Source organism: Meles meles, chromosome 9, assembly GCF_922984935.1.
Source record: "Meles meles chromosome 9, mMelMel3.1 paternal haplotype, whole genome shotgun sequence".
Classification (NCBI taxonomy): Eukaryota; Metazoa; Chordata; class Mammalia; order Carnivora; family Mustelidae; genus Meles; species Meles meles.
The window spans coordinates 54315830-54338070 of NC_060074.1; positions in this window are offsets into that span (position 1 = coordinate 54315830).

Genomic DNA, 22241 nt, shown 5'->3' on the forward strand with positions numbered 1-22241 from the left:
TTCCTTAGGTCGGTGTCATTTAAGAATAATGTGATCTGAAAGAATGTGTTCTTAAAGCAATATGAACCCCAACTAAGGACTATGAGTACTATTTTTATTGCTACAACTAGTATGTTCTTGTGTACTACTTTCATTGATATAAATTATACATCAAAAGGGCATGTTCTGACCTTAAGTAGATAATTTGGTGTGGCTCCATTTGCGTTTGTTTAACCAACTTGGTGCAATGCCCAGTAGAACAACCAGGACAATGTGGAACATTTTACCTGCTACTTGATGCTCATGCTATAACCTGAACTAACCTTTGCTCCAAAGTGCTTCCCCACCTACCAAAGTTGAACTGAGTTCTCTCCAGAGCTCCAATGTTGTCCTAAGCCAAAGTCACTTTTAAACACAAAAGTCTCCTCAAACTTTACAGGACCCATAAAATATTCTGAATCATGGCCCTTATGACTAAAAGTTGTTTTAAGTGTTTTTTGTTTTTTTTGTTTTTTAAGGGTGTTTAAGTTAAAAGAAAGATGGCATCTAAATTCTCATGCTCATGCCCACATTTAACTCTCAATTTCATTTTAGACCATTGAATACCTGGCACTTGATCTTCCAATATCCTGAGAAAAAGCTTCCTTAATAAGATACTGAGGAAATATAATGCTGTATGAGCATCAGCATTTAACATTTGTATTTTTTAAATTTCTGCACAGACCAAACATTGTAAATCCCTGATTTACAAGCAGAAAATATCATGAAGAAAAAAAAAATCTGAGTTTAGCATGAAATAAGTACTTCCTACTACAATGAATATTATTCATTGTAGAATGAGTCCATTTTAAAATGTAATTTTTTAGGGCCTTTCCATATCAGTGTGTTTTAAAATGTTTGCCACCTCAGTGGGTTAAGCCACTGCTTACGGCCCAGGTCATGATCTCAGGGTCCTGGGATCGAGTCCCACATCGGGCTCTCTGCTCGGCAGGGAGCCTGCTTTCCCCTCTCTCTCTGCCTGCCTCTCTGTCTACTTGTGATCTCTCTGTCAAATAAATATAAAATCTTTAAAAAAAAATAAAAAATAAAATAAAATAAAATGTTTGCCACCTTTCATTATTCTGATGACCAGAGTTTACCTGTTTATGAGTCTAGGAGCGCTCACTGAATTGTGACTATACAAACTTAAATCACATAATCCTATCTCAAGAACACAGAAATGTCGAGGGTGGGAAAATACTATATTAATAACCCAGCGGTCCCTTCTGCCTTGCCCCACCCCCAGTGCAAGCAGTCTAGAGAACGTGACTGTTCAAGCTGCCCAAGAATTCAAGTCAGACACACCAGCAACTTCTAAAGAAAGGGAAACTGAGGATTAATATATACCTGGTTATTGTGTAATTATCTCATAAGAGAAAAAGCAATTTGCATGTCTCCAAAGTAAATGACAGGAGCCAATGTTGCCTTCTCCCCTGTGTCCCGATTACAGGCTGATAGTGCACAGAGATGGCAAGGCACCTGACCATGCAAAGCTGAAAGGAGACTAGCTTTAACACTTTAAGGAACATAAAAATGAGCCCAAGGCTACCAATGTCATCAAGAGTGGACCAGAATTCCCTTGTGTGGGAAAAATACATGAAGCTGCACTGCTCTTTTTTATTATTAGTTTTGTTTTAATAAAATTTATTTATTGAATTTCATTTATATTTAATCCTTAATTATATTACATCAATATAAGAAAGCTATGTGTTAATTTAACTGAGGTTATTTTCAAGGATGAAAAACCAGATGAAAGCAGGGTTGGGTGGGTTATAACTCATCTTTGGCAAACCAGAGAAGTAGAAATGTGGACGTCATCTATCAGTGTAGGGATTATGACCTTCCAGGCCCATTTGTGTAGTAATAGAATAAGAAGGACAAAGTAAATCTTATGCCCAGGCATCCCACACCAGCTCTACAAACAGGAGAGTAGCTATAAGACCTCATTAGTGATTAAGCAGCTCCATTTTGAACATCCCACATCTTTTCCTAAAGCCATGCAAATATAGAAATTCCATTTCCAGTAGGGTACATGCACTTCCCAAAGAGCAGTCTCAAACTTTTTCAAGTCACAACCTTTTTGCAATTCTAATAAAGCTGTGAACACCTCTCTTCAGAAACATTCCTAAATTTACATACACACCAATCTCGTATACATTTCCAGGGATTCAGAAACCCCCTGAAATTCCACATGTGGAAATGTACATCCATGGAACCAGGCCAAGAACCAGTGCATTCATGGGTGATGGAAGTGGAAAGTGGGGGGGCCACAACAGAACTACTGATCATGGACAGGATACTTTATTCTCTTGAAAGAGATGGAAGAATTCAGAGCCCCTTAAATTTTCTCTATTTTCCACTTCCTTTCTTTAGCTTCGTCATTCCTTCAAGTGAAGGTCAAAGTCTCAGATATTGAACTTTCCAGAAACCACCTGGAGAAACCACTGCACATTTCATTTGCCAGAGGGGGTCACTATGCAGCTAACTGTTCACGTACAAAAATAAAGCACACCTTTGTTCTTTCCCATAACTGTGCCCAGAAGAATTACTTTAAAATGCATTTTCCACACTATAAAGTGTGTCCTAACAAAACACAATATACTCAACAGCAATGTGATTACTGTGCTTGTAAAACAGTTGGTGTTTTAGCAATATGCCCTTAAAAAAAGTATGCTTGGAAAAATGGATTCTGTTTCAACAGTTAAAAGGACATAATTATTTTTCTGCTGCATAACAATTTTTAAATGTTAATGAGTTAAAATACAGCACCAAAACAGCTCCCATGCAGTAATACAGTGTATCATTTGGCTGCCTGGCCCCCTTCCTTTATTTTTCCTCTGATGGTCAAATACGATGCGGCAACCAGGAAAAACCACACGTATTAAGCAACTACCACATGACCATCACATGGGACAGCTCGCTCTTCATAAACTTTCTCTGGATTCATAGACTAGAGTTTCTCAACCTTAGCCTCATAAATAGGTTGGGTCTAATGAGTCTTTGTTGTGGGGGTTACACTGTGCAATGTTGAATGTTGAGCAGTGTCCCTGACCTCTACCCACTAGAGAGTCCAGCAACACCTCCACTTCCAAGCCCAAGCCATGACCATCAAAATATCATGACCAGATATTGCCAAATGTCCCCTGGGAGATAAAATTGTCCCCAATTTACAATCACAGATAAAGAACATAGTTACAGAAAAGGAATCACAGGTAAAGCAGAATGTACAAGATTCTGTAACTAAACAATCCACCACCAGAGAGGAGGCTAATCTTCTTCAGTTATATTTGTCTAATATTGTGAGCAATGTCAATGACATGACTCACATCTATGAAATGAGTCACCAGCCTCACCAAGTAAAAAGCAATCGATTTGCAAACTTAACAATATCATATAACGAATAAAGAAACCCTAAAATCTCATTAAATGCCCTCACTCATAAGTGTCTATTAAGAGCCTAGACTAGGTCAGACATGTGTCAGAAGCTGGGTTCCAGAGTAAAAGTGATGGAAGCATTTCTGCCTCCGTGGACTCTCAGTGCCAATGGCAATACCAGGTAAGAAAATGGGCAACTATGGTATATAGTTGTGTGATATATAGTACAACTATATGTATGTTATAGTTTGTGCTATCATGGGGAAAGTAGCTGGAGCTCTTTTACTGGATTTAAGAGACTGAAAGAAATTCCTAAAAAACATTCTGTCTAAGATAAGACCTAAAGGAAGAACAGAAATGAAGCATAGAAAAGCACTGAGAACGTGACTAAGAAGTTGAAATGGCATGACAAGAGGGCCCAAAGTGGTCAAAAGCATGGAATGGTTGCAGGAATATAAATATTATAATAACAATAGGGAAATTTGTAAAGAAGTGAGGCCGGAGAGGACAGCAGGGGATAAGTCATGAAGGAAGCCATATCAAAAAGTTTGAGGTTCCTTGCAAGGCAAAGGGATCTCACTGAATAATTTCAAAGGGGAAAGCAGAGTTATTAGGTTTTTGCTGAGAGATCACTCGGGCTATAGTAGTTCTACCAGTCAGCATTCTTGCAGGGAAACAGAACCGATAGGAGAGATCTGTTTGTGTATTTATATAGAGAGGGACAGACAGACAAGAGGGGCAGATTTAATATAAGGGATCGGCTTATGAGATTATGAAAGCTGAGAAGTCTCACAACCCATTTTCTGGAAGCCGAAGACCCAGGACATCCAGTGATGTAGTTCTAATCCAATCCCAAAGGCCTGAAAACCAGGAGACCCACTGGTGCATCTCCAAGCCAAAGGCAGTGAAGTGGGAGAAAGTCTCTCTTATTCAGCTGGTGAGCAAGTTTGTAACTTCAACTGATTGAATGAGGCTGACCCATATAGGAAGAGCAATCTGCTTTACTCAACTGATTTAATCTCTTCCAAAAACACCCCACAGAAACACCAGAATAACGTTTGACCAAATATCTGGGCACCCTACAGGCAACTCAAGTTGCCACACAAAATTAACGGTCACAGTCTCAAATGTTAAAAACAAAAGAATGAATCCAAGGAGTACACAAGAAAAGTTGGCACAGTAAACAAGGCAATACATTATCATGAGCTGAACAATGTGGAAATTTCACCACTCTTTTTTTTTTTTCGTAAAGGTCCTAGCCTGGCACATAGTAGCAGCTTATTGAATATTTGTATTTAATGTTTTTATTTGTTTGTATTTGTATTTGTATTTAATATTTGTCAAATTTGTGAATGAATGTGAGTGAATGAAATCAAAAACATTTTGGAAGGATGTATTTCACTGTAAAGCTTGGGAGGTAGTCCCATATGCCTGTGATAACATGTCTGCATCTTAATCATTTTATCAATCCTGTTCAAATCAGAAAGCATTTAATGTTATTCCAAACCTTGAGTGCTGTCAACAGATAATACTGGTAAAGGTGCAATGAAAAAGACACTCCCAGGCACCGTTGATGAATTTCTGGATAGCATCTGGCAGCATTAAGAGCATTAAAAATGTTCTTACCCTTTGGTTTAGCAACTCTTCCTCCAAGTTTCTATTCTAAGGACTGTTCATTACAGTGAAAAAATGAAAGCAACTTAATCTCTAACGTGGAGAAAAGCACTAATTAGTATCCACCAAGTAAAAAATCTTGTTTTCAATGTCAGTTTGGTAAAATAGACAATGCATTAAAAATTACGTTAACAAATTAAAATACAAAACTCTTTATATAGTATAATCCTAAATGCTCATCTATTTCTTTCCAGGCTTCTCTACATTAACTGAGAGAGAGAGCTTAGACATGTACAAATGAGGAAAATAATCTTAATTTATAAAATATACGTGTATATGTAATTGCAAGGACTTAACAATCTTTAGTTATTCACTTTTTTACTGGAGTTAGATTCTCTCAGCTAAATGGCCATTCAAAAAATATGTTTTAAAAGAAAAATGAATAAAAGAATGATCAATGAATGGCTTCTCCTAATTGCAAATGACCAGATGTCTGCACAGTGACTGTAAACGCTCTATTTGGCTCGCAGTAGAGGAAAGTAACAGACTTCTGAAGACTCTTTCCAGTGATACGATACATATCCTGACTTTTGAAAGGACTCTAAGACCTTGGGTTTGGAAAGGCAGAATAGTTTACCAGAATTTTTTGTTCACGGAATCACATAATCCAATTCAGTTAGTTTTCAAATTTCTATAAAACTGTGAAGGGCCTCAAAAGGTCTTGCAGCCTGGTCTCTGTCAACTGAGATTAACAGCTGAGTATGTATGTGTGTGTGAAGGGACAAGTACAGAACCTCCTTTCATGAGTGTTTCCAGTACTTAAGAACTCCCTTTGTCAATTCTTACTTCAAGTTCAGTCCATTCCTTCTTGTCTGGCCTTCATAAAGTAGAGAACAGCTGGGTTCCATGCTTCTTATATAACCCTTCAAACACTATCAGAGAGTTACTTGTTCTGTTCATCCCCAATGCTTCTCAACCCCATGCCCTGCAAAGTTAGCTCACCCTCATCAGCCTGATGCCATGCTCTCCCCACCAAACGAAGTATATGTCCTCTGTCTCCCTTCTTGCCTCCTCCTGATGCCTTGTTCAATTATAAGGGTGTTATAGAATTCACTGCTATGCCAAGCATTACTTGGAAAAAAGGCAGTACTTGGAGGTTGACTGTATACAGAATGGGAATAAGTAGATATACCCATGCTATTTGTTTCCTAGCTTATTCTCCTAATGCGAAGGGATAAAATGCCTTTGGTGTGTTTGATCTTGATCGTTTGCTCAACACTTTGCTTATAAAGAATCTGCACAAGAAGGTGTTTTTAGAGTGTGTTCACTTTTTTTTTTTTAATCACTGCTCTGTTACCCTGAACAAAGCTGTTTATAAATGAAAAAATCTACAATTTACAGACGTCCCCACTTTTCCCTCAGGAGTGGATCACCCATTAGAAGCTTCTAGCTTACTGAGTGTCCTCATCCTATCAAAAAATGTGTCAAGGGGGAAAACCTTGCTCAGAGGAGAAATGATTTAATGGCCATCTTTTAGGTTATTAATATTTTAAAATATGCTTAACTTTTATGGTTTATTCAGTTGGAAAAATGAAAGAAAAGTTCCAGGGAATGGAGAGACAAAGACACCATGCTATGGTTATAGAGTATATTATAAAAGCTCCTCAATAGTCCTAAAGATACAAATAAGAAGCTACCTCAGTGAACTGCCCTGTAGTTCTGTTGTTGGAATACTTATTCCTAAAAATAGGGAACATATGTCTTCCTCCTTTGGCAAATTTTTTTTTTTTACTGTGTTATTTCTGATGACTGGAATAAAGTGCTATTCAAAAGGCAACTGATAAGAATAGCTACATCTCTCTCTTGCTCTCTCCCTCTTTCTCTCTCTCTCTCTCACACACACACACACACACATAAACGTACACACATGCACATACACACGCACACACACAATTCCAAAATGAAATTGCTGTGAGGTTTTTTTGTGCACCAAACCCAAGCCAGTTTAAAAGCTTAACCATCATTGCCAAACCACGTATCTTCAAAACTGCAGCAAAGAATTAAATAAAATTTTAAATGCTTTGTATTATTACTTGAAAATGATTAAAATAAAAAAAAAACTTGGCAGTATAAATCCTATCCATGTGATTCATATGTTAATTAAATGTGTGTTTATAATCAATTGCTAAAAGTCCTCCAGATAAACACTAGCCTAGATGCTCTTTTATGTCATTAATAAAAATTACCAAAAAAAAAAAAAAAGTTATCCACAACAATTAGGTCTCTGTTTTCCAAGTGGATCAAAATACTGAACCTATTCTTAGATTAGATATTAAAAGTGTTTTTCAGTGTTATTGAATATGAATGTATAGCTCATATACCAAGTACATTTGATTGTAACTAATTGTGAAACTGAGCAGTCTATATAACATTTTCACACATATTTTTCTACTATTGTCAATATAGTATCATCTTGGAAGCTTACAATTTTGTAAAATAAAATATTTCACCTGGGAGAGAACACCAAAAGTATTTTGTAAGAATTAGAAAGCTAGAAGACACTCTAGAACTACCAGGGGGAGCTAAATCTATAGATGACAGATTAGAAAAAAATAAGAGTCATTGGTTTTCTCCATGAAATGTGACTACCCAAAAGCTCTCAGTCCACTGTTCTCATAGGAAGTGATCAATACAAACTTGTTACTCACAGAATCCTTGGTGCTCATTCCAGTAATATATTTTACTATACATGGCTGACTAAAAAAGGATGGGGAACTTCTATTTTTTAATCCAGATTTATAAAATTGTCTTTAAAATCAGGGTTAAATAAACATTTCTGTGATCTTCTTTGGATAAAGATTTTCTTTTTTCAGCTTGTCTTTTTTTTTTTCCTTTTGACAGCTACAGTCCCCAAAGGAACAAATGAGAATAGTATTTCATAGATGAGAAATCATATCCCCATCATCAAACATCTCACCTCTTGACATTACTTGCAATTGGATAAACATGGGGAAGAGTCCTATTGAACTGATTCCAACTTTGGCTGGACAATTACAATTCACCTGCTACATTTTCAAAGCAAAGTGATTCTGCTATCAGTAGAGTCTTTAAAATGCTGAGCGTGGCTGAGAGATACTCTTATCAAATGGGACATTAGAGTTCAATAAATATTTATCGAAGCCCATGCCTTCACAGGGTAATATTTCCTTTCTTTGAATGAATGGCTTTAACTTAAAAAAGTGTGATACAACACTTTAATCAGCTTAATTGCATTAATTTTTTCCCAGTTCCTTCACTTTTACTCATTCCAACTGAGACATGCACCAACACTTTTTAAATCGTGCACCTATTATCAGGTTGTTGAGTCTCCAGCGAAATATCTTTGTCCAGACCATTTCCTTGCATGTGCTAGTGACCACAAAACAAATTTCATTATTACTTATAATTAAAAAGTTAATGCTGCTGCAAACATATTTACAATTCCACCATTTCATTTATCACATATGGTGATGGTTAAAAAAATCAAAAACCACATTGTAGCTTTGTTTCGAAAGACTAAAGGAATACATAATCCTATGGAAGGAAGAGGGGAAAAAATATTGGATTGTGTTTGTAGTACATTCTAACCAAAACGCTGTAGCCACTTGTAACTTGTAACTATACTTGTAACTACACTTCTCACTCAAGGAGTTTGTCCCAAGGAAAAGAAGCAGGTCTCAATTTTAGAAAACATAAAGTAAACTCCCTACAAGAGCAGGAGAGGGGGAAGAGTGAGAAACACAATGTTACCTCTCTACTCAGGTGGCATGGGGTGAGCTGAGATGCCCTTATGCTCTTGCTAACCCAGAAGCCACTGTGTGTCAGAGCGCACTTTTGTCATGATGACAGCAACAGCTACAGCAAAAGGTTGCAGTATTGCCGATGTTATTTCAACATTTTCAATATAAGACTTTGATTAGAAGACAATATTACAGGCAAATGAATTCTTCTTCACTGACTCACAGATTCTCTTGTTTTCCACTTCATCTGATTTAGGAAGTACTCAAATCATATTCATAAATCATACCCATAACATGACACCTTATTAGGTGGGGCTCGGGTGAGGAAAAATTGCTCTAAGTAGATTACAATGACTGGCATGAGGAAAGAAAAACCCCTCCTAGCTGTTCTTAAAGAACTTCACTTCGCATCAACAAGCAAAATCAAATCTATTCTTCACATGCAAAATGCAGGGTGTACAGAACCTTGTGCAATGGGCACAGGGAGAACCTGCTTGACCCATTTCTTGCACTTTGATGGGCCATTATAATGCCATCAACAAAACTTCCTTTTAAAAGTTTCTATTTCAAAGATGCAATCTGAAATGCATAAGTGTTTTTTAAGTGAAAGCATTAATATGTAATGTGATAATTTACCATGTTATTTAACCATTCTCCTAACATTCCCAAGATCTAGACCTCACCCTTACCAAAGTGCTCTCCCATATTAATAACCCTGAACTTGACAAAAGGTCAACTTATACTCAGTTGTGCAGTGTCTTTAGTGGTTACTCACTGTGAATCGAGTTAACTTCTTCAAAATACATGAGAATAATTATTTGTCCAAAGGTACACACAAAATACCCATTTAAAATGTTTGAGTATCTTGCCAATCACTTCCTCAACACTGGTATGAGTGCCAAAGACCACTCAAAGACAATATACTGAGGATTATTATGGACAATCATATCTAGGTAATTCACAAAACAAGACCACAGCCCTCTTGTGAAGATGTCTGGCCTGACATAATTACTGAATAATCTGTTCCTTTTTTAGTCACAAACTTGATCCAAAGACAACAGGGCACTAGTGCCTAAGGAGTTAATTAGTGTAAATGCAAGGGTCCACCCTGGGACTTCTTCTCCAGGGTTGGTTCTATGCTGAAAGAAACCAAATTGCACACACCCATTATTCAAGAAAATGACTCTCTTCAATTCAGTTTGAAACATTCTTATTTTGAAACTACTTAGCACTAACTAACTACATTATTTGAGCTTCTCATATATGCAAGACAAAATGATTGTTTATGTTCTAAAGAAATTCACTTAGTAAGTTTTATGGTAATTGTATATATAAAAATTGTGCTTCATTAAATGATTCTAAGGCCACAAAGAGCAATAATATTTTATACTCTGCTTTTTCCTTACTTTATTACCTGTCATTCTAATACTGTGGAATTTAAGTGGAAAAATCCAGATTGAAATAAGAATAAAATAATCATATTAATATGTAGAATCTTAGTCATATGAGAACTAATTCACAAAATTTATTTTAAGTTAAAGGAATAATAGAGTTTACTGGACAGTAGTTAGTAATGATAACAGAGAAATAAGTGGATTTCATCATAAATGGACATATTCTGCTACAGATCTAGAGTCCTTTCTTAGCTGATTAAGTCCAAGAAAGCACCTGTTGAATTATACAAAAAGGCAACCTGGGCCCAGACCCAATGCATCAGATTGGGAAAATGGTGTTGCTTCTTTTCTATTAGAAGAAAGGAAGGAACAGGAAATGAGGGAGGAAGCGGGAAGGAGGAAGGAAACAAGAAAGAAAGAAAAAGAGAAGGAAAATTACAGCTGTTCTCTGTCACTGTACACTTAAGCTAAAATTGCTTTGTGGGCAATGTAGTTTTATGCATGTGCGTTTCTCTACTTCTTCTTTACATTCAGCCTGCAGAAGGGTCCACTTCATTCAATGCAAAGAGTTGCCTCTACCCCAACCTTGGACCCAAGACCAAGATTTGACTTTGTCTTTTACTGTTATAGAACACTGCAGCTATTGAATCTGTGTGTGAAAACTATCTGTAGCTCAACTCTCCATTATAATCTGCTAAATGAAACAGTTGCTCTCTGCTTGCCCATAAATTCCCAGAAGAGAATATTCATTGAACATTAGTGCTTAGCATCAATCTCAGCAGAACGCAACCATCAGAAAAGTGGGTTCAAAAGACAAGTGTTCAGTCTGTTGTTTGGAACTCAAATCTTATTTAGCCAAGAAAGAGAAACGCTTTCGTGATAGATTGGCCCACAGTCCCTCCATAATAATCTACTTAGCTTATAATATAATTTAATGTATAATACCTTTGAATTTTAAGAGAACAGAAAATGATAACACATAAAAATACAAGAAGTGCAAGAAGGAATAGAAAAGAAGCTTCCTTCCAATGTGTGTAAAAGGTTCATGCCAGAAAAAATGTGAAATAAGCAAAATCCCCTTGCTTACATCTCCTTTGCGTGCTTCTTTTCCACCTAATTTCCCCAGCCCAGTTCCTCCATTGCTTAGAGTTATGCTCAACCTTCACAACGCACCTCACCCTAACAGCTACCAGTAAGCCAGTCCTCTGTCTCCAAGTGATCTCAGTTCCCAGCCTACCTACTGCCTATCCCACTTCCAGTAAAATTGTCACACGGTTTATACAGCACCCTTTAACCTTTTAAGAAAGCAATATAACTAACTGATCATTTCCATTATGTGTTAATAATTGTTACCTTCTTCAAATTCCTTGAGTAGTTATCAGTGGTTCTCTTTATTCATTTGCTTTATGCTTGAACCTTTTCCAGAATTCTACCTTGATTTACCCACAGTGCTTTTTGGGTGTATCTCCAAGTATAGTTTTTAGTAGTTGCTCTAGATATTCACACTCTTTCAGATACATAACTTTCTCAATTTCGCATGTTGATACTTTACCAGTACAAGTGACATGGACAAATCTTAATCCCCTTTAATTCCCTTTTCTTTCCCCCATTCATAATGGAATTATCTTTGATATTTCCTCTATATACAATGAGATCCACATCAGACATTGAAAACCACCAAAAATAATGTAGGAAACTCAAGAGAAGGAGGAATGTTAATTGTACAGACCATAGGTTTACTCTTCACATTGTCCATTTTCATTGTTCCAATGTACCTTCCCATATTATTTCCCTTCTGTTTAGAAACGTTCTTGAAGTCATTATTTTCGGGTAGTTCTGCTGGCAACAAATACTCTCAATTTTCCTTCATTTGAAAAATGGCTTAATTTCCCTTCTCTCCTGAAGGATATTTTCAATAGATACAGAATTTTGAGTTTATGGTTTCTTTCTTTCAGCACTTGAAATTTCAGCATGTTCTCTAGCCTCCATGATTTCTGATAATAAGTTCTCTGTCATTCAAATTATCTTTCCCTATAGATAAGGTATCATTTCTCTCTCACTGCTTTTAAAGACTTCCCTGGTGTTTAACTTTCAGGTCTTTGATCATGAGGTGTCTTGGCCAAGGTTTCTCTGGGTTACACTGTTGAGGGTTTCTTCAGTTTCTTGAATCTCTATGTTTATATCTTCTGCTAAATTGGGGAAATTTCCAGCCACTACTTTTTCTGATACTCTCCCAGCCTTCTATTCTCTCCTCTCTTTCTGGGATGCTGACAAAATCAATGTTAGCGCTCTCATTACAATCTCAAATGCAGGTGAGATTCTGTTTATTCTTTCTTGTGTATTTTCTCTCTCATGTGCAGGTTGGGTAACTTCTATTGTTTTTAATCTTAAAGATCATTGATTCCTTCTATTCTCTTCACTGTCCCTTTGAGCCCCTTCAGTAAAATTTTTGCATGATCTTTTTTTGTTTTGTCTTGTTTCTTGGATACTTTATTTTTCAGTTTTCAAATTTCAATTTTTCTCTGTATCTTTTCTTTCTCTGTTGAGGCTTTCTATTTTTTCATTTGTATCAAGCCCTGTTTATAATTGCTCATTGAAGCATTGTTATTTATAAAGACCATTTTAAAATCCTCACCAGATAATTCCAACATCTTTGTCGTCTGTGTTGGCATCTGTTGATTATGAAGACCTCATTCAAAATAAGGTCTTCCTGTCTCTTGATATGATAAGTAACCTTATCACAGCTGGGAACTGATGAGACTCCTGAATTCCCATCAGGCCCGGAGAGAAAAGGGTGCTCCCTAGGGTTGTGTAGGGCTGCAAGTCCAGCCACTTGCTCAGTCTTCTCTGATACTGCCCCATTCTAAGGTGGAGTCACCCATGCCTTACTTCTTTCCACACTTTTTCTTTTTTACCTTCTACCCACAGATTTTTCTTAAGATCTAAGATTTTCTGCAAAGGATATTAGAATCAGATGGAGGATGATCAGCCCAAGTTGTTGGTTTTTCCCTGTGCACTACAATTATTTTTAAGATAAGCAAATTCCCATAAATATACAGTATCTACAGAACAAATTAGGGTTTTAAATCTGCTAGGACATTTTTTCCCCCAAAGGCAGATTCCTGTTTAGGAGAGGTGTACTGGAGAAATATATTGTTTAGCTTAAAGGCAACAAAAAGAAAATTTTTAAAAGGTCATGAAAAAGAGGGAGAAAGGAGGCCCCAAAAGGGAAATATTTTGTAAATATTATTCATGTATTCCTTACCTTTAATTTGGGTTTCTGGGTGTGTTGGACTTTTGTTTATTTGACTCTTAGACTTTATTGTCTCCACCTATAATTTCTCCAATGACCTTAATTTATTAAGAGTCCAAAGATTAAGGAAATTAAACAGAGGAAAAAATAAACTTGCTTACATGCTAGTTGTGCAGAGTGTCTCATAAATCTAAACAAATGGTCAAGATGTTTTTTAAAAAAGATTTTATTTATTTATTTATTAGAGAGAGGGAGAGCACAGAGGGAAAGTGAGAGGAAGAAGCAGACTTCCCGCTGAGCAGAGAGCCCAATGCAGGGCTTGATCCCAGGACCCTGAGATTATGACCTGAGCCAAAAGCAGATGCTTAACTGACCGAGCCACCCAGGCACCCACAAAGATGTGTGGGGTTCTTTTAAGATTTTATTTATTTGAGTTTTTATTTATTTTATTTATTTGAGAGAGAGAGAGAGCATGAGCAGGGGAAGAGGCAGAGCGAGAAAGAAAGAGAAAAGCAGACTCTCTGCTGAGCAGGGAGCCTGATGCAGGGCTCAATCCCAGGACACTAGGATCATAATCTGAGACGAAGGCAGATGCTTAACCAACTGAGCTACCCAGGTGCCCCCCAAGATGCTTTTTTTAGCTCATTATTTTTTTAGTAAAGAAACAATTAATTTAATTAATCAATTAAATGTGTCTATTGAAGGAAAATTGCAATATTAACTGAAGTCTGTAAAACCCGTACAGTTACTTCATTTCATGTCATGGGAAGAGAGGTGAAATTAAACAATTACCTTTCCATTCCTTTTCTGCAAACACTTCTCATAAACAGAATTCCAAAATTAAGAACACCAAGCAAAAGAGAATCATCTCTGACCTTTACTTTTAATTCTATTTCAAAACTAGTACTTTTTTTTAGGCTCAAATTTAAAAATAAAATAAAATAAAATTGGGTCGAGGACAAAGTGGAAGAAGTATTAGCAAAATCTGAGGAAACACAGCTGTACTTTGCACAACTCACTTGGTAACCCTGTTTTGAAACATTCAAGAGAACCAGTCACACAATTATCAGGATTAAAAAAAAAAAAAAAATATATATATATATATATATATACACACGCACACATACATACATACATACACATACATATATATATACAGCCAAATACTTCTTCTAAGTCACCCTCTTGGGCCTGCACCCACTTAATATGCCTACTACAAGGAAATGATATGATCCTAATGGGGAAAAAATACATAGTTCATTGCCAAGAGAGAAATGTCAGGTATTACCTATCTGGAAGACATGTAGTTTTATCCCTTCACATGTTAAACTAAAAAGAAGAATTTTTCTAAACTAAAAAAAAAAAAACTCCAAAACTTTTCTGCCAGTTAATTAACTTATTTATGTTTAAAATATATCTGAAAGATAATTTAATCCAAAGTTCTGTTTTACAGATGAGAAGGTAGAGATGATCTTACATAACGAATCTCCAGAAGTCTTTCTTTTCGTGTTTTTAACATCAGTAAAATGTGTGTGTGTGTGTGTGTGTGTGTGTGTGTATACACATGATTTCTCTGTACCCCTAAGGAGTAGAGAAGAGGCAGAATCTCCTTTGGCATAATAAAACCACAGTGCATCTCAAGGATGTCCTGAGTTGCCTTCTTAATTCTGATAAGTCTCAGGACTTAATGGTTCGAAAGAACATTTCCTTCCACATCTTTGAGAAAAAGAGAAGACTGTGTTGGAAAGAGCTCTGACTCAGGAGCTTGTGGGATCTTGGGCAAATTACCAAATAGCCCAAGCCTCAATTTCTTCATCTTATCTTGGAAAAATAATACAACATTTATTAAAGTGTTGTAAAGATAAAATTACAATAATGACTTACAAATACACTTTGTAGGAGGTCCACTTTGCAGGTATCACTGTTATTAGTATGACCTCTATGGAGAGTAATTCAGCATACCTAACAATTCCACTTCTAGGAATTTATCCTACCAACACACACACATATATATAAAATGACATAATATGGATCTTCACTGCAGTGTTGTTTGTAATAGCCCAAGATTAGAAACAAATCATGTGTCCATCATAATAAATTTAATAATATCGCACAATGATTTGTGAGATTAAGAGTCATTTATGGTTTGTCTCCCTCCCAATCCCATCTTGTTTCATTTATTCTTCTCCTATCCCCCTACCCCCCCATGTTGCTTCTCCATGTCCTCATATCAGGGAGATCATATGATAGTTGTCTTTCTCCGATTGACTTATTTCACTAAGCATGATACGCTCTAGTTCCATCCACGTCGTCGCAAATGGCAAGATGTGGTATATATACACAATGGAATACTATGCAGCCATCAAAAGAAATGAAATCTTGCCATTTGCGACGACGTGGATGGAACTAGAGCGTATCATGCTTAGTGAAATAAGTCAATCGGAGAAAGACAACTATCATATGATCTCCCTGATATGAGGACATGGAGAAGCAACATGGGGGGGTAGGGGGATAGGAGAAGAATAAATGAAACAAGATGGGATTGGGAGGGAGACAAACCATAAATGACTCTTAATCTCACAAAACAAACTGGGGGTTGCTGGGGGGAGGTGGGATTGGGAGAGGGGGAGCGGGCTATGGACATTGGGGAGGGGAGGCGAACCATAAGAGACTATGGACTCTGAAAAACAACCTGAGGGTTTTGAAGGGTCAGGGGTGGGAGGTTGGGGGAACAGGTGGTGGGTGATGGGGAGGGCACGTTTTGCATGGAGCACTGGGTGTTGTGCAAAAAGAATGAATACTGTTACGCTGAAAAAAAATAAATAAATAAATATTATTAGTAAAAAAAAAAAAAAAAAAAAAAAAAGAATATGCAGAAGAACAGTACATATTAAATAAATATTAAGCTAACTTGATTATCTAAAATAGCCTTATGCCCGTTTTTGGCAGTCAAAATAGCTTAATATTTATTAAAGTCTCACTACAAAAAAAAAAAAAAAAAAAAAATATCGCACAATGAAATTTCTAAGTTTTATAAGAAATATAGATGTTTTATAGGGTATGTAGATGAACAGATGATGCACAGATACATATATAGGTAGATAGATAGGCAGATATTTCTCCTTGTGTATATACAGAAGGATCATGGAAGAAAAAGAACTAAAACAATTGACTTTCTGAGGAAGAAACTGACTGGTAGGAGACAGGACTAGAAGACAAACTTACTTCTTACTCTGTACCTGCTTGTATTTTTCAAACTTTGCTCTGTATCCATGTATTGAAAGAAAAATGAATGAAATTTAAAATTTTTGAATTATGGAGGAAGCTATTAGAGTATAAGATTTAGGTTTTATTTTTTTCATTGTGTGTTTGCTTTTGTGTTCTTTTTTTTTTAAGACTTTTCAACTGCTTTAAAGGATAAGAGTGAACAATTAGGAGCACATTTACCAATAATAAAGGTATTAAAATCAGAATCAATAATGATATTAATATTTTGCACCAAAGTTGCCAAATTGATTCACTGAAGATAATTATGAAAGAAGTTTGTAACTAACACACAGCTAAACACTATGTAATGCTTAATTACATTAGTTATTCTTTTTTTTTTTAAGATTTTATTTATTTATCTGACAGACAGAGACCACAAGCAGGCAGAGAGGCAGGCAGAGAGAGGAAGGGAAGCAGGCTCCGTGCTGAGCAGAGAGCCCAATGTGGGGCTCGATCCCAGGACTCCGGGATCATGACTTGAGCTGAAGGCAGAGACTCTAGCACCCCTACATCAGTTATTCTTAATAGGGTTGAGAAAGATAGTTTATTAAATTGTGATTATCTGTGACAGATTGGAAGGAGGTTTTTCCAAATATACATATACATGAATGTGTCCGTGTTCGTGTACACATATGACATAGGCACGCAGATGCATCTACACTTGAGATTCTGAATTTCAGCCTACTAAGACATTGGGAATCAGTGACTTAGAAGCAGCCTGTGCCGAGTTTAAATGGTATTTGGAAGCTAAATACAAATACTGATTAAATAAGTCTATGGTTTAGTTATGTGAAATAACAATCTTATTTAGCGATTTTTAATTTGACATTTCATTGCTAATTTTTTATCCCACGAAGAATTTATGATCATTATTTTAAATGCTGTTCTTGGCACCAATAGATGGTGGAAGGCATTACCTTCTACCAGTTGTCAGTCACAAGGCAGTTGAAGAGAGCTGTACGTGGGCAAACTTTTCAATGGAAGAAAAGACTCTGCCTAGTTATACGATGGCAGCATGTCTGCTTAGTGACATCAATAATTGTGAGGAGAGAATGGCAAAGATTCCTCAGTGACATTTTATGTTTGTGTATATGTACAGACAGGGGAAAAAGAGAACTGACTGAAACCACTTATGCTTCCAAAGAATAAGCATAATCTCTCTGTAATAGAGGATCTTCTGTTTAACAAAACACCTTGACGGGCCACTTGGGTTTCAATACTGAGGCCCCCAGAGCCTAGTTTGGAAAAGGACAGAGACAGATCTATTTGAGTCATTCTATACAGGAAAAAAAAAAAAAAGAGTAGGAGCAGTGGTTAGAAGCAGTCTCAAATGGGAGGAGATTCTTCACAGAAGCAAAGGAGGACTAGAAATTTGGAAGCCAGAGAAAGACGAGAGAGACTTCTGTACAAGGTAAGGAGTAGGAAATGCTTTACAGCCAAATTTTCAGTTAAGTCTGGCACACAAACAGGTGTAAATAATTGATATTTTTAAAGAAAAGAAAAGGCCAGATACTCAGCAGCCCACAGAAGAGGTGAGAGGGACATGAGGAGCAGCAACAGAGATAGTCATCTGGGTGTGAACACAAGAGTCGCCTGACTCTTTGGTGATGGTAGAGAAAGTTAAACTTTGGTGGATGTGGAGGGGTATGCAATGAGAATGAAAAAAACTAACATCTGAATAAAATATATGCTATGACTACCAATAATATTTCCCTCAAGTCACTTACAAAAAAAAAAAAGACAAATTGCCCCTTCCATCCTTCATCTATTTGATCATCAGTAAAAATGAATATAAAAAGTTTTCATGCATATTTGAATGCACTAGATGTACTAAAGCAAAATCAGAGTCTTTGAAGACCCCATCTGGGTAGTAGTTTGATTCTGGAATTTTATTTTGCATAAATATGTAGATCACAAATGGGTTTCTTTAATTACCACCTGTATCACTATTTTAGTGGTTACACAAAAATCATATTTAAAATTACAGTGCACTGTTACTTCCATCTAGGTAAATAAACCTGGTTTCCAAATCTAACAATCTTACCTAATATTTGAAATTAATTTTTAAAAATGCACAGTTATGCATCTCATATTCTCATGAAACTTTTCATCAAAAGGAAAGACAAAACCAAGGGCATATCAGTCTAGTGGCAGTGACAGATACTAGATATTAGAAAGGCATATAGAAAATCTTTTTCATTGCAAACACTCTGAATGACATCCAAATCAAGATAAATATCAGATGGATCTGAATATTTTTAAAAGGTCTGAAATCCATTAAGTGAACAGAAATGTTTTCTTGCAGTGCATAAAAAGAGAGAGAGAAAATATGGAAAAATAAGGATAAAGAATAATCTAATAAGATGGGTTAGAAATTCTTAGGACTCACTATTTTATTACAATCAGAATTAATTTTTCTGCCTACTTAATAGAAATATTAATTGGGAAATCTCTCCAACAACAAACTACAGATAAACAATTCTCAATTTCCCACATTCATAAAGAGTGGCTCAAGTGTGTGATATAATGTAGAGGTTGTTTACATTTGACTCATTAATTTCTAATTAAAATTTTATTTGACCAACCTAACCCTGCTTATGTTCCTTGAGAATACCTCATCTAAAGGGCAAGGAATGGCCAGCAGTATATTTTCTATAAGTAGGTAGATCAAAGGAATTGTAATGTCCAAGAAGGTTCTGAGGGAAAGAAAAAACACACATCTGAGATTAATTACATTTTTTAAGTGTGACATTTTAAAAGTGCCCAACTCATAAGTTCATGATTGTTCATAAAGTAAATACAACTATTTAACATGAACTCAGGCCAACAAACAGAGTATTACTAGCACCCCATTCATTACCCTCCCCCATTCCTTATTTCTCAAGGTAACCCCCATTCTGACCTCAAACACTATCCTCTAGGTTTCACTGTTTTTGAAATTCCCATAAATGGAAACACACAGGGGCTAATTTTTTTTACATCTAGCTTCTTTCACAATAGTATGTTTTGAGATTCACCCACATGACTTCATGTAGTTGCACTGCATTCATTCTTATTGTATAATGTTGATATCACTATTTATTTATCCATCCTATGGCTAATGGGCATTGTGCCATTACAGTGGCTGGCTGTGAAGATGCTAGTCTATGTTTTGATAAGCTAAGGTACACATACCCTTCGGGCATATGCCTAGGATGTATATTCAGCTTTAGTAAATCCCAAAACAGGGTTTCCAAAATAGCCAGTCCACTTAGCATTCTCACCCTCCGTGTATGAGTTTTGAAGATACCGCAACCTTCTCAATACTTACCAAATGTGTATGTTTTCATTTTTGGTTAGTTTATTTTCAAATCTAACCATTATGGGGGATAAAAAGTGATATATCATTCTGCTTTTAACATTTGTTTCCCTGAAATTTAGTGAGATAAAGCTAGTCTTTTGGATATCATCATTTGGAAAGTACCTATTCATGTTTTCCTATTTTCCTATTGTAGCCATTTTCCTATTGTAGTCATCCTATTGTACAATTTTCCTAATGTTTTTTATTCATTTTCCTATTGTAGACATCTTTTTGCTTATTGATTTATAAAAGCTCAGTATGTATTTTATTTAAGTCTTTTGTTGGGTATATTCACCGTACCATCTATTTCCACTTTGATGGCTTGGTTTCTCAATATTTTCAAGATCTGAGATTTTTAAACTGATATTTTAATGACACATGGATAAACAAGAGTTTATTTTTCCAAGAAAACAGAGGTAGATGGCCATGAATAAATACAGCCTTGGCACATTGAGAAGAATAAAATACCAAGCATGGTAGATTTGTAGTAACGGTAATATACCATTTAGCCTCACTCTTCCTCAGTTTTCTCATCTGTATGGTGAAAATAAGTATTTGTTTTACATGAAATCTCTCTTACTGCTAAGCTTTAGGATAGCAAAAGAAAAAGGAGATGGGAGAGAATGATAAATGTTAATTTGTGGTGTCAGGTAGTTTTACCTGTAAAAATAGATTAACACTGGTCTGTTAGTGGATGCACCTTGATATATCTTTCTACAGAGCCATCCTTCATAAACCACTGCAGGGGTAGAAACGGTTAAAATCGGTTGGAGGAAACCATTACCCTCAACTTAGGATGGCAGTATACAAAACAAAGAGGAAAGAGTTCAGTGAATAATCTGTGCAAGTCACCCAACCTTCACATTCTTTCAGGAACAAATCGTGTCTGGTGAATGTTTAATTAATCACACTGTCAGCAACATCAACTTCAAAAGCAAAATATGCAAACAAAATACAGCACCGTAGTTTTTGTATAATTTAGTAGAAAGATGTGGTGTGATGTAGAGAAAAGAAGGCTGACTTTGACATCAGTCAGACTTGAGTTTAAATCTCAAGGATTCACTTCATAGCTAGAAGAGCTGGATAAAATTACTTAACTTTCCTAAACTCATTTTTTAAAAAGGGGGGGGCTAATATCTTACAGAGTTCTATGAAATTTCTAAACAATTAATTGATCATTCCTGGCACATGGTGGGTACCTAATACATGGTAACAATAATATTTATCAATTATTTTTCAAAGGAAAGTGAGAGCATTTTGTTGCCTGTGATTGTGATCACATGAAAAGTTTTTGAGTGATCAATAAACTGGATGTGGTTATGAATTATCTCTTTTAGTATTAGGGAACATTTCCTTTAAGGGTAAATTTAAAGCTTTTCCCTAGTTACCCAACATTCTAGTGTCATTGAGCCATGAAACATTTGCTCCATAGGTAGAAACCGATTGGTTGATTTGGTTAGAAAATACAGGCACAATCTAGAAAATGTTCATCCTGATCCCTCTAAAGAGACCTCATTTAATTAGAGTAATAGATTTTCTATTTTCCTTGACTACTGTCTTTTCAAGCAGGCTTTAACTTAATTAGGTAGATCCAGAGATCTAGTTCCTGAGCTCATTTACCAAACTACATCCCTCTCAAGCACAAACCGAAGCATGAGTTTTACTTTTTAACAAAGTTCCAGCATTGTTAGGAACAGGTAGTTGTTCAACTCAACCAATCTGTCTTTTCCCCTTGAAGTATTCTTTTGCAAACTTATATCAGTAAATTTGTTCTGCTTCTAGACCACCAGACATTCATCAAAGGTAAGACATGTCTGCCCCAAGGCTGTTGTAAACCATTTTACTGATTGCAGTTACTTGGTTTCTCTACCTATCTTGGTATCTCTTCCTTCCAGAGAGGAGGATTATACCTCTCCACCCCATTGAGTTGAATGTGGCCTTGTGGCTTGCTTTGGCAAATAAAATCTGAAGAGAAGTGGGATGAATCTTTAAGCACACATCTTCTTTCCCTCGCCCTTGAGATTGGCAGTGTGTGGTGGGTTGGAACCTCTGTTAGCCTGGGTCCCTGAGTCACTACTGAGCTGAACCCATTGCCACCCTCAATCAAACATGTAGCATAAATAAGAGAGAGACTCTGTTGTTTTAGCTAGCTAAGACTAGAAGTTGTTTCCAGCATGAAACTTCCACCCATCCCGACTGAT